At 36.9% G+C, this 12,819-nt stretch overlaps 1 pseudogene; it reads left to right on the top strand.

The window, feature by feature from the left end:
• Positions 1-599: 599 nt before the first annotated feature.
• LOC115865724 (zinc finger protein 532 pseudogene) lies at positions 600-12,547 on the top strand (annotated as a pseudogene).
• Positions 12,548-12,819: the final 272 nt, after the last annotated feature.

The following is a 12,819-nucleotide window of genomic DNA, read 5'->3' as shown; positions in this document are numbered from 1 at the left end:
CCATGTAGCATTGTCCAGTGAGAAATCTCCAGCACGAAACATCGCAAACCACTTTTGACACATTCGATCAGTCACAGCACCTTCACCACATGCTACACAAATCTTTTTTCACGTTTCAGTTATGTTTTTACTTTTCTTGAAATAATAAACATAATATGCCAAAAATGTTGTTTCTTTTCTTCCCTTTTCAATATTACAATGGCTACACAAAAATTCACCAATTTTGATGTCTTTTTTTAAATGCACGCTGATATGACAGCTGTCACATGCAATCTAACAAAATTGTTTTGAATGAAGTTAAAGGCAACTAAGTGCTACTGGAGCCATCTTACAGAAAAAACTGAACGAATTTTTTTGCCCACCCTATATATATATATATATATATATATATATATATATATATATAGTCACCAAGAACTATGGTTCCTGTAAAATACTAATAGCCAGATACTAGTATATAAAATGTGAAGTTCTGACATTGTATATATTTTTAGGAAATAAAACAAAATCCAAAACCATTTTTGTTACTGTTGAAAGTCAAACATGCCAAATAACTTAGCTATGGGCACTATCACCAAGTATAGCCAAACTTGTATGAGATGATCACTGGATACAAAGCTGGTGAACTAGGACCTGACACAGGTAAGAAAGTTGTACTCGTTCTAGGACAGGGTAGAAAACATGAAAACACCCTTCTACATAATTCACATTTCTTCCCCAGCCTCACTCTCCCTCCCCCAAAGCTTTCACAAAATGCCAGTGCCCAAAAAGAATCATAATTCTATAACTATAAAGATAAAAGTTTCTCCCAAACTTCCTTGATGTTGGGCTATAGGTGAATTTTAAAGTATGCATCAGCTAAACAAGGCCATCAGTCACCCATCTGGAAGACTGGTGCACAGTTTCCTCCTAGGCTAGCGGTATTAGAAAGTACTCCAGTTTTTGAATGGAGCCAGATTTATATGTTAGCTCTATAAAATATTGAGCAACTGTAGCAGCAAATACAAAATTATGAAACAAAATAATTTTATTTAAAAATTCATTTCTGTTACATTAAAACAATTATTTTCCCTTCACATCTGTTTCCTTTAACCAGACATCAATTTCTTCTATTGCTGAATTATGGTCTATTACACTGCTGTGGAAAAAGGCAAATATAAATTCTGGAAAGTTTAAGTTTAATCTTAAAAATGTGAATTCAGGAATGTTAAAGTAAAAAAAAAAGTCTGTTCTAAAAGTATCTCTCACATGTATATATATATTTAAATACTAAAATAGGCTACCTAGGATTTTTATAAAATGGCTCTTGAAAAGATAGCAGAGGCCCAAAGAAGCCATATAGTATTTTCTAACTGGGCATAAGTGTCACAAGGGTACCCTACAAAAAGACAAACAATCTCTAGCTGATGCAACAGGAAGCACCAGCAACAACAGAAAAAATCAAATACATTATTGGGACCTGAACTGCCCCAACGAAGGAACACCCTAGCTAGGCCTACAGGCCTGTGGTTCTTCAAAAGCCTGCAGAGTCACACGAAGAACTGGGCTTTAGATGCAGTCGGAACGCAAGCCAACTTTCTCCCAGAGGCAGGGTGAATTCAGGCAAGAGGTCCTAGATGGAATGCCAAGCCGAGTGTTTTTCTCAGTGCAGCTCAGATTAGGGCAATGAGTCAGATTTCCACGGCATGGTGGACCTGTCAGAACGGTGTTCGTGAACCTCTGGGACTGCTGGGGTTTTCAAGCTGTCCCAAGAAAGATTTCAGTGTGTTGCCCTACACTCGGCATACACAGAGTGGTTCTGAAGGGCTACGGGCCTGGATGTTGCTTATCAGGTCCAGGGGGGCCTGGGGGTACTCAGCGTTCTGGATGGGAATAGGGTGCCCAGGCGAGGCTCCTAGGTGTCCTGAAACACGTACGGCCATGAAGATAATGCAAATTTTACTCTGTTAGGGTTGTTGTCTTTAAAAAAAAAGACTTGAAATATAAGCATTAGAAGCCATCGCTTTGTATAAGGAAAATGAATAAAGTTTATCATCTTACTCCTTCCAAACACCTGATGGCATTCACTTCAGACACCTGAAAGATGAAGAGCAGTGCAACTTTCAATAATTTAATGGACCAGTCTCAGTATGAAAGACTTTACGTAGCATTTGTCAACTTGAAAATTAAATTGATAACTGAAATAAAAGAAAGCACTTAGAGAAAACATAATTATAAACTAATCATAGAAAAGTTTCTTTCTAGAAAAAACAAGTGTTTCTAGGAACTGCATGAAAGGTTTCCCATCTTTAAATGAACACAGTCTCCGCTAATACCAAGGAAACAGCATGTGTTTTGAGGAGATGACAGCGCCTCTTAATGTAGGGAACATTGATACTTCCACAGCAGATGATACAATTTAGTAACTTAAACATTCATTTACAGGATGATTTCTTAACTTGTTTAATTGAATAGTGATGTCTTGATATGGTTAGACCAGTATTTGGGAAAACAAGGACAATTTAATAAACGTCATGACACTGTAGGACCTCAAATCCTCAAGAAGCAATTTTATCAATAAATCATCACAATTGAGCCTAGGGCTTTAAGTTTAATCAGCAAAATTATTCAGTTTAAAAGAGAAAGGTAATAATCAAAGAATCTGATTTTATAAACCAGGCACTTCAAACTGAAATTTAAAAATTTTAGTTTAAAAAAAATTTTGTTAAGTTTTCTGTTTTCAACCAACTGTCTGAACGCTTAAATTCTTTATAAACTATTATGTACGAGATCTTGGTATTCGTTGGAACTGGCCTAGGCCCTAGGCAGAGAGAGATACGTAACCGAAGTAGCACATATACTTTAAGGCAGTCTCATTTTTTGGATACTGCCAAATCGAGATGCCAATAACATCATCGCCTGACATCTCTGCAGAGACAATTTGTAAAGATATGGAAATATTACCTTTTTATCATAAAAATATAATCACTATGATGTAATAGAAATATCTAACTGTATTAGTTGAGTTTGAAGTTAGAAAATAAAAGTACAACTATGATGTCACTAACAGTCTTCCTCCCATAATCTGACATAGGCTTAACTCTCCATTAATAAATCTTAACATACTTATAATCTAAAAATGAAATACCCATAGAATGTCTGCTCCTTAGTAGAAGCTGGAAATTGGTTCAATTCCACTTCATTGTTAATCTGAGCCATTATTGCTTTTGGCAAATTATTCTTGCCAAGGACCTACCAAATAAAAATACACTATGTCACCAACATTTTGTCAAGCAAAAATGACACTGAAAGAAAAAAATGGGTATAGGCAAAATAAGGAATAACTTAATTTAAATTCTGATGATTTGAGCTTAAAGCCTATAGGAGTAGGCTTAGATGTAAATATTCTTCATAGACATGGTTACTGTAATAAAGCTCCCCCGCAATTCTGTTCCACTGATTCAGAAAAGAAAATCTAGTTTGTATGTATGTTTCTCTCAGTAACTTTCAAAATCTAAATATATTATAAATAAATCATCTTATGTCAATAACTTACACTGAAAACCACATTTACTACCTTTTAGCAACTTTGGGTACTTTCCAGATGTGAATTTTACTAGTTTTTTCCCTCACTTGGATCTATATTCCAAAGCTATAACTTCACATTTTGCAGATGACTGAAAATAGAGTAAGTACTACACAAAAGTTTCTAATTCTTTTCATCAGTTCCTTAAATCTCAAAGTCCTTTCAGTTACAATATTATAATTTTGAGATTGTTCATTCATCAAATAATAAGAATAATTCTCTCTGTGTGGTATACTAGTACAAATTGCCATTACATTATAAAGTAATGTATTTCTCAGGGGCTACAAAGCTAAAAGAAACTAAAACATGATCTGAGAATCTTCAAAGTAATAGCCACTAAACTAGATAACTGCCTTCTATTTAGATTAATTATGAGAAAAAAATAATAAGAGATAAAATAAAAGACTGAAAGAGTTAATACAGCTTCCAAAGTCTCCCAGGGAATCATTTATATATCAGGAGAGACTGGTTCAGCAGTTAGAAGGTAACAGAGTCACCAATGATAAGTAGATAAGTACATTAGATGTGCTGGCTGGTTCATTCCACTTGGTAAAATAGTTTAACAAAATGGAAGGGTTTTTTTTGTTTTTAAAACCAAGGGGCATGTGTCATAACATGGAACCAGAATGCAAGTTCCGTAAGCCAGAATGGTTGCTGAAATGTTAAAATGTAAGAATGAATGTAGCTATTTAAACATTTTAGTATACTTTGTCTCACTGAAATTGAGAACTTTAAAAACTGGCAATGTAACTAAATATATAACTATGTATTTAAAATAGAAATTAATAAGATTACTTTAAATTCAAAGTAAGAAATACCCATTTAAATATATTTGTGGGTGATAACCTCCAACTGTACCCTTTTCTCAAAAACTTAAAGTTCAAAAAAATGAAAACTAATATTAATGGGTTTTTTCTGAATTAGTACAATCATTGACATGCTAGATGCTTTCCACTGCTAGAATACACCCTTAAAAATGGAAAGAATGACTGCAGGAGCTGTAATATCCAGTATCACAGCAAACATCTTTGCTCATTTCTAAAGTATGGATATCATACCTATTTGATAGCTTTAAAATGAAAAATAAATGCTTTTCCTATATAAAATGCTTGGTTTAAAAAGGCCATTTATCTTGCTTCCTAAAATTTAAGCCCTTTAAATATCACAAAGTTACCCTCTTGGGCCTTTAAGAAAGATGTCTATCCTAAAGTATTCTAAACAGGAATTTTTTTTTTAATGTTTAGTTATACTGGTTATTTCTAATGGATGGGATAATATAACTGACTTTCATCTCTTTGCAATGTTTTCCATATATTCTGATAAATACATCCAGACATCCTTCTCTTAAATGAGTTTTAAATAAATCTAAATAACATTATATACAATTATTCCTTGCAGATCAGTTTCTTAAAACAGATCCATAAGCTAAATATCCTTAAATTGTATCATGAAAAATGTAGGGCCTCACTGAAATAGAAAAAAAGAAAAGGCCTTTGTTTGTATCATATGGTAATTACCAGTTAGTTACCTGTATTGATAAGATTTGGGGAGCAGAAAACCAGAAATAGGCATTTTCACGGTAGATTCAAATGTTTCATAAAACTTGGAATCTGTATAATTTGTAATTACCAAAGAAAATCTAAAGTTTCCAATTGGTAAAAAATAGACAGTGATGGTAATCCTATATTTTGAAAACACAGAACACCTCAGAGCTGCCAAAATTGTGTAAGACTCTCTTAATGCAAAATTCTCAGGACTGGTGGTGTGCTAAAACACTTTCAACCAACAAATCTCCAAACGGTTCTGATATATTTATTCTCATTAACCCTATTTCTTTTCTTTCTTTTTTTTTCCTTCTTCTTTTTTAAAAAAATAACTCTTAGAACTGAGGGCAACAGTGACTCCTGGTCATAATTTTAGCATTCTTTGTCTTGTCCATATAAGATTTTAAAATTAACTTTGAGGTTTATCTACTGGTATGCATAACAGTTACCAAAGAATCTATGTGACATTAAAAATAAAACTTCATGATCTTTCCAGTTGAGAGACAGCAGTACTGCTATTAATACGTATCACAGTCTGTTGAAAAAAGCATAAATAATGGAAGGCCATCATAACCAGTATATGTTGATTTTCCTGAAGGTACTATGTTTTGGAGCAAAGAGGAAGCAACAGATTCATGAGTGAGAAAAGGAGTTGGAAACCAGTAAAAAACCAGCAGAATATGGAGAGACAGAAAGAACTGTCTAGCCTAAAAAATCTTCAGGGAGTTCACTTTCCCTTTCTTTACATCTGTAAGGGATAAAATAAGTCATAGAATTAGCCAATTAAAAATGAAACAGTTAAATTACTATAACTTAAAAAAAATTATTAGTAAGGTTTAGCACCCAGACAAAACTGAGATCTTGTGTTTTGAATAAGAAACTGTATTTTCTTTTTCTAATCTAACCAGGTGCTTTCATAATTATTAAACTTCAGGTATATACATAGAAAAAAAGTTACTCAAAAGTTTATTGTTGGGCTTCCCTGGTGGCGCAGTGGTTGAGAGTCTGCCTGCCGATGCAGGGGACACGGGTTTGTGCCCCGGTCCGGTAGGATCCCCCTTGCCGCGGAGCGGCTGGGCCCGTGAGCCATGGTCGCTGAGCCTGCGCGTCAAGCTCTTCAAATGAAAAATTAAAGTGACTTTAGGATTTTCCTCTGGGTTGTAGTCTAATAAATGACAGGCCATTTGTTAGGTAACACCTGTTAGGGTACCAATGAAAAGAAATACACACACACATACTCACACACACATATACACTTAAATATGCATAATTCCAGAAGGTTTATACTTAAGTGTTTTAAAGTAATTATAATAATATAATATATTACATTATATTAATACCAAACCACAGGAGAAAGATCTGAAAACCTCAGTTTTTGTAATTCGTTTCACATTGTTGGTCATTTCTGGATCTGAAACATTCCTTATTCATTAAAGTCCAGAGATATAAATGGATGTATATTGTGGTAATAATTTTGCTCTTCAAAAGTAAAATAAAATAATAAAATTGTCTACCCTGACAGGCTTTAAACAGAAATCTGTTTTCAAACCATTTATCCATACCCAGAAACTAATATTGTCATCATGTGCATCAAGATTAATCTTCTTTATTCAAACCATAAATACCACAAAAATTGCTTGAGAAAAAAATATACCTATGCTGTTTGGTAGCTTTTCTCTAAATGTGTTCTATAACATCACCTCATGGTAGATAAGCTTCAAACTTTAATCACTAACACTTATTTTCCTCATAAAAGTCCCATAGAGCTTCACCTGTATTTTTAATCTGTAATAAATTCTCATTCTAGCTGTTCTTTGCTGCAGCAAATTATGATCTACAGTGAATTCTGCTTTTAAATATAAATCTTGATTGTAGTACTTAGAATGTGAACATGATGCTAGAGATATAGTTTGCTCAATACAGAATAGAATAGGCTACTGTATGCTATATTAGGAATGACCTATCTTAGAGACTTGGTTCAAATTTCAGTTAACAGAATGCTCACTGCTAGGCAAGGGATGTCAACAGGTTGACAGAATAGGATGTCCCTCACTCATATCCACCCACAGCAACAATAATTTGGCAGTCATCCACAAACAAGAGTGCTTTTGTGGGAGATTTGGGATCTAGATGGTGAAAGCCCTATGGAGCCCAAGACTGTGGAGGGCCATGTTTTTTTTTTTTTAAACATCTTTATTGGAGTATAATTGCTTTACAATGGTGTGTTAGTTTCTGCTTTATAACAACGTGAATCAGTTATACATATGTTCCCGTATCTCTTCCCTCTTGCATCTCCCTCCCTCCCACCCTCCCTATCCCACCCCTCTAGGTGGTCACAAAGCACCGAGCTGACCTCCCTGTGCTATGCGGCTGCTTCCCACTAGCTATCTATTTTACATTTGGTAGTGTATATATGTCCATGCCACTCTCTCACTTTGTCACAGCTTACCCTTCCCCCTCCCCATATCCTCAAGTCCATTCTCTAGTAGGTCTGTGTCTTTATTCCCGTCTTGCCCCTATGTTCTTCATGACCTTTTTTTTTTTTCTTAGATTCCATGTATATGTGTTAGCATATGGTATTTCTTTTTCTCTTTCTGACTTACTTCACTCTGTATGACAGACTTTAGGTCCATCCACCTCATTACAAATAACTCAATTTCATTTCTTTTTATGGCTGAGTAATATTCCATTGTATATATGTGCCACATCTTCTTTATCCATTCATCTGCCGATGGACACTTAGGTTGCTTCCATGTCCTGGCTACTGTAAATAGAGCTGCATTTAATAAGGTAGGTCTGGTAGGTCTGCACCCTGGTGGTAGGCTGGCCAACTATGATCCTAGTTACAGATCTGGAAACAGCCCCATGTTCCTATGGATTTGGTTAGAGCCCTGATTGGCCTTCATCTTGCTACTAGCATCATTCACCAAAGGACTCAGAGCCACACCTGCCCGTGCCTCAGGTCTGCCGATCTTGGTCCCTACTGCGGATCCTGAAGCAGCCCTATAACCTAGCTTCAGCCCCTCAACTAACCAACCTTAGCTGCAGCTGTGGTCTATATGTACTCCTGCCAGCCCAGGGACCCAGTGGGAGTCATGCCCATCTGTGCCCCTGGAGGCAGGTTCCCTGACCTCAACCTAACTGCAGGTCCTGCAACCCCTTTGATTCAGCTCCAATCCCTCCTAGTCACAGTCATGCCTGCCCAGGGATCTGGCAGGACACACCCTTATTCATGCCCCCAGAGGCAGGCCTTCAGATCTTGGACCTGGCTGTGAACCTTAAAAGCAGCTCTGTGACCCTGTTCCAGCCTCACTCAGTTGTGGTCCAGGGCTAGTTCTGCCTGCCCAAGGACCCACTCAGTGACCCTGTAGGAGTCCTCCCAGGAACCTGGAGAGAGTCACACCTACACAAACACCTGTAACAGTTCTGCTGTATGCGGACCCAATGGCGAACATGATAGAGACCATGACAGCGTTAATCATAAAAAAAGAAAAAATGATAAATTTAAGCACATTAAAACAAATAGCTTCCACTCATTAAAGACATCATGGAAAGAGTGAATAGACAAGGCACAGAGTGAATGGGGTTTACAATGGATTTTAACATATGCCCCATCACCCAGAAGTAGCTAGCCTAATTGAAAGATGGAATGGCTCACTGATGAGTTACAGCAACACTTGGAAGGCAACACCCTGAAAAGATTTTTTGTTTGTTTTATAGGAGGCAGTGTATGCTTTAATTCAGAGACTATTATATAGTGATATCTCCCCATATCCCGCATACGTAAGTGCCAGAATCAAGAAGTGGAAGTGGGATTATACTCTTACACCTGCAGAATTTTTGCTTCCCATTCCATCGACTGACCTCAGTTCTCAATGGGGAACCTTTCTGTCACCAAGTCCAAACTTGTACTGTTCATCACACAAAAGGCCAACAAATTGAAAGATGACGTGTTGGGGCAAGGACTGAGGAGATGGTGGACTAGTGTCCCAAAGAACCATCTTACTCAAGCTAGAATTCAGGTTTCTTTTATACTGAAAGAGAATTGGATGTGGCTGGTTGGTGCAAACTTCTTGGTGCTGGCCAGACCCAGAGGGGATGTGATAATCCTTTGCTCTTGCACCTGTCCACATAGGTCTAGTCACAAGATTCCTATAAACCTCCAAAAAGACAAATATTATTCTCTGTTTTGCAACTTTTTATCTCTATGTGAATGAAAAGTTTTATACCTTTAAAGATCAAGCCTGGGAGGCAGAGCCTTGAGAAAGGGCTATTATGTATATTCCAGGCTATAGGCAACATTCTTTTACAAAGGGACAGAGCCAGTATCACTAAGCACAGGCAACAGAGCACAAAGGTTAGAGCTAAAGGAATGGGTCCAATATGGAGTCAGGTTTGTTCTTCTTATTTGATTTCCACCAGGGGACTCAATAATGGTTCCACTGAATTGGAAGATGAGACTACCACCTAGTCACTTGGGGCTTTTTTTGCCTCTCAACCAAAAGGCAAAAAAAAAAGAAAAGTTAATCTATTGTATGGAGTGACTCATTCTGATTATCAAGGGGAAGTTTAGCTGCTGTGACAAAATGGAGATAAATAGGATGATGTCTTGAACTCAGGGGATTCTCCGGAATGCCTCTTTTGCTTCAAAACCAAGTTGCAAATCTTAATGGAACACTAACAGCAACCAAATAAGGCAAGTTGGTTAAAGAAGCACACCTTGTAGGAGTGGAGATTTGGATCACCCCTCCAGGTAAAGAACCCAGAGAAGTTTCTGGCTGAAGACAAGGAAGTATGAGATGGGCACTAAAGAAGAAAACCACAGATATCAACTATGACATAATAACCAATTTACAGAAATGAGGACTAAAGTATCTTTGATATTTTCTCTTTTCTTGTTACATGTATGTGTTATTTGTATATACTAACCGTTTTCTTCTTCTCTCTCCTTCCCATTTTATTTCATATATGAGCTGTTAGAGATTAACTCACAATATAATCTTTGAATAACAGAATATTTATGGACATGATGACTGAATTTAAAGAGTGTTTTTTAAATGTTTATCTTGGAGAAATTATACATATAAAAGTCAATTATTTACTTACATTCAAATGTAAAATTTAAGTGAATAAAAGTCAATGCACAGAATAAATGGAACAGGACTGAAGTAAGAATATTATTATGTACTGAATAAGTCTAATTTTATAGAACCATTACCTCCAATGATTAATTACCTTGGCCACACATCTCCATGTTGGAATCAGATGGCCCAGCATGTAACAAGTTCTCTGATTTTGGACAAGATACATATTACCTATAAAAATATTACTACCTATAAAATCTGGATGGCTTAGGGTCGCTATAAGGATAAAATGAGATAATGTACACAACGAACTCAGTTCAGTGAAATTGGTAGACATTTAATAAATGTAAGTCATCCATTCATTCATTTTTCTCATTCAACTTATTTACCTTGCACTTACAGTGGAATAGACAGTCTGTTAGGTACTGACACCTCTTTTCATGGAAATTAAAGTCATTTATAGGAGGAGGTGACAGATATTAAACTTCCACTTCAACAATTTTTACCTAAATTGGTCTCACTTCTCCAAACCTGTTTGTTTCTTTTACAGCATTTATGATCATTTTTCCCTTGGTTTTTGCCTGTTTCCTTTTTCTATCTTCTTTTTTAGACTATAAACTTAAAAAGGCAGGGATTCTTTCTGAACTGTCTCTCAGTCATCACAATGCACAGCACAGTGTATAACATCTATAAATAATTGTTGTTGAAGATTTTTAAATAAACAAATTATCATTCTAATACATAATTACATATAAGTACTCTAAAAAGTTGTAACAAGAGACTCTAAAAAAAATAACGAACAGAAGTGACAAATGAGAAGAAAACAGAAACAAAAGAAGATGCCAAGTTTTCCATTCCAAAGGAGAAAATGGAAAAACTGTTGCAGAACAAAACTTGGGTTCATTCACCTGATGTGCAGAAAAGCTAATCTACTGACACCCATTGGTGATGAAGTGGACTACAGCATTTATTGCAAGGCAACAAGGAGAAGAGACAGCTAATGCTCAAAAGACCTGAACTCCCTAATGACTTTCAGAAAACGGTTTTTAAAAAAAATTATGGGACTTCCCTGGTGGTGCAATGGTTAAGAATCCACCTGCCAATGCAGGGGACACAGGTTTGAGCCCTGGTCTGGGAGGATCCCACATGCCGCGGAGCAGCTAAGCCCATGCACCACAACTACTAAGCCTGTGCTCTAGAGCCTGCAAGCCACAAGTACTGAGCCCACGTGCCACAACTACTGAAGCCCATGTGCCTAGAGGCTGTGCTCTGCAACAGGAGAAGCCACTGCAATGAGAAGCCCACACACCGCAACGAAGGGTAGCCCCCACTCACCACACCTAGAGAAAGCCCACGTGCAGCAACAAAGACTCAATGCAGCCAAAAATAAATAAATTTATTTTTTAAAAAAAGGAAAATAAAAACAGTATGAGGGAAAGGATCGCAGAGTGTGTGATCAGCTCATGCACAATTCTCTTATCAGTTGTTGGTGTGGTAGCAGGATGATGTTTTGGGAATCTCATTCATCAACCTTCTGGTTTCACCTGGTCTGGGGTGGTCTTTGTGCTGGTGGTCAATATGCAGTTAATTTTTTCCACCCGGTGAGGGTTTTAATATTTGCAAAACAACTCAAGGATATGTCTCAGGGTATGATCTATAGCCTTGAGGAGGAGCTAAAAGTCCTTGAATTTGTTTTATGTCTAAACTATTATTGTTTTGTCTCACTTGACTGTTTTCCTTTGTTTCTGCATTTTCTCACTTCTCTGACTGAATTTCTTTGGAACTCAAGGAAGGCCTAGGAGGCCAACAGTTTTTCTACAAACAAGAGGCAGGGGTCATGGGGTTCTCTATCCTGGGGAAAGCCCCCCAAGGTCCTGCTTGGTTTCAGAATCAGTTTTAGATTTTATATCTCCCAAAGGAACTATTACCCAGTCACTGGAAAAGCTAAAGAGAAATGTTTTTAAGGTTCACAAATGTGCTGTGTGCAGTTTCATAATGAAAAATCTCCTGCAATTCTATGACAACAACCTGTAACACAAATTGAATGATTCTTCTTACCAGTGCCCAAATGTGGCCTCTGTTATATGTCCCAAGTCTCTCTGTTCAGGCAGCTCTGCATAGTGAACAAATTGAAGTAACTTCAGCCAGTGTCCAAACAGAATGGGTGTGGGGAAGATAACCCACAAGAGAACAAACCTAGGCACAAGGATAAATCATCTGATGGTGTAGTGTCAGAAAGATAAAGCGAAGTGTGCGCAAAACATTTTGCAGCTGACGCTGCCTTAAATACTCACATGTGGACACATGACATGATCTTTATTAAATCCAAAATAATGAGTTCAACTGAGAAATAGCTACAGTTGTCTGTTAACCTAAAAAATAAAACAGCCAGGAATTTAACCAGCAAATGGGTTTATCTGGGAACAGCAAATAATTACAATTCCTGACAAGCAGGCTATAGGAAAAGCCATAGGCAAGTCCAATAAACAAAGGAAAGGAATGTCATTTTATAGAGAAAAATGAAGAAGTTGGGAGGGATTGTTTTGAAGGAAAACCCATTGGACAAAAGTGAGAAATCAGAGCGAAAATGTTCTCACCGGCTTAGTTGCTGGGGTGTTCAATTTTC

The sequence above is a fragment of the Globicephala melas genome, chromosome 5 (assembly GCF_963455315.2).
Source record: "Globicephala melas chromosome 5, mGloMel1.2, whole genome shotgun sequence".
In the NCBI taxonomy this organism is placed as follows: domain Eukaryota; kingdom Metazoa; phylum Chordata; class Mammalia; order Artiodactyla; family Delphinidae; genus Globicephala; species Globicephala melas.
This window is presented reverse-complemented; position numbering and strand designations above follow the sequence as displayed.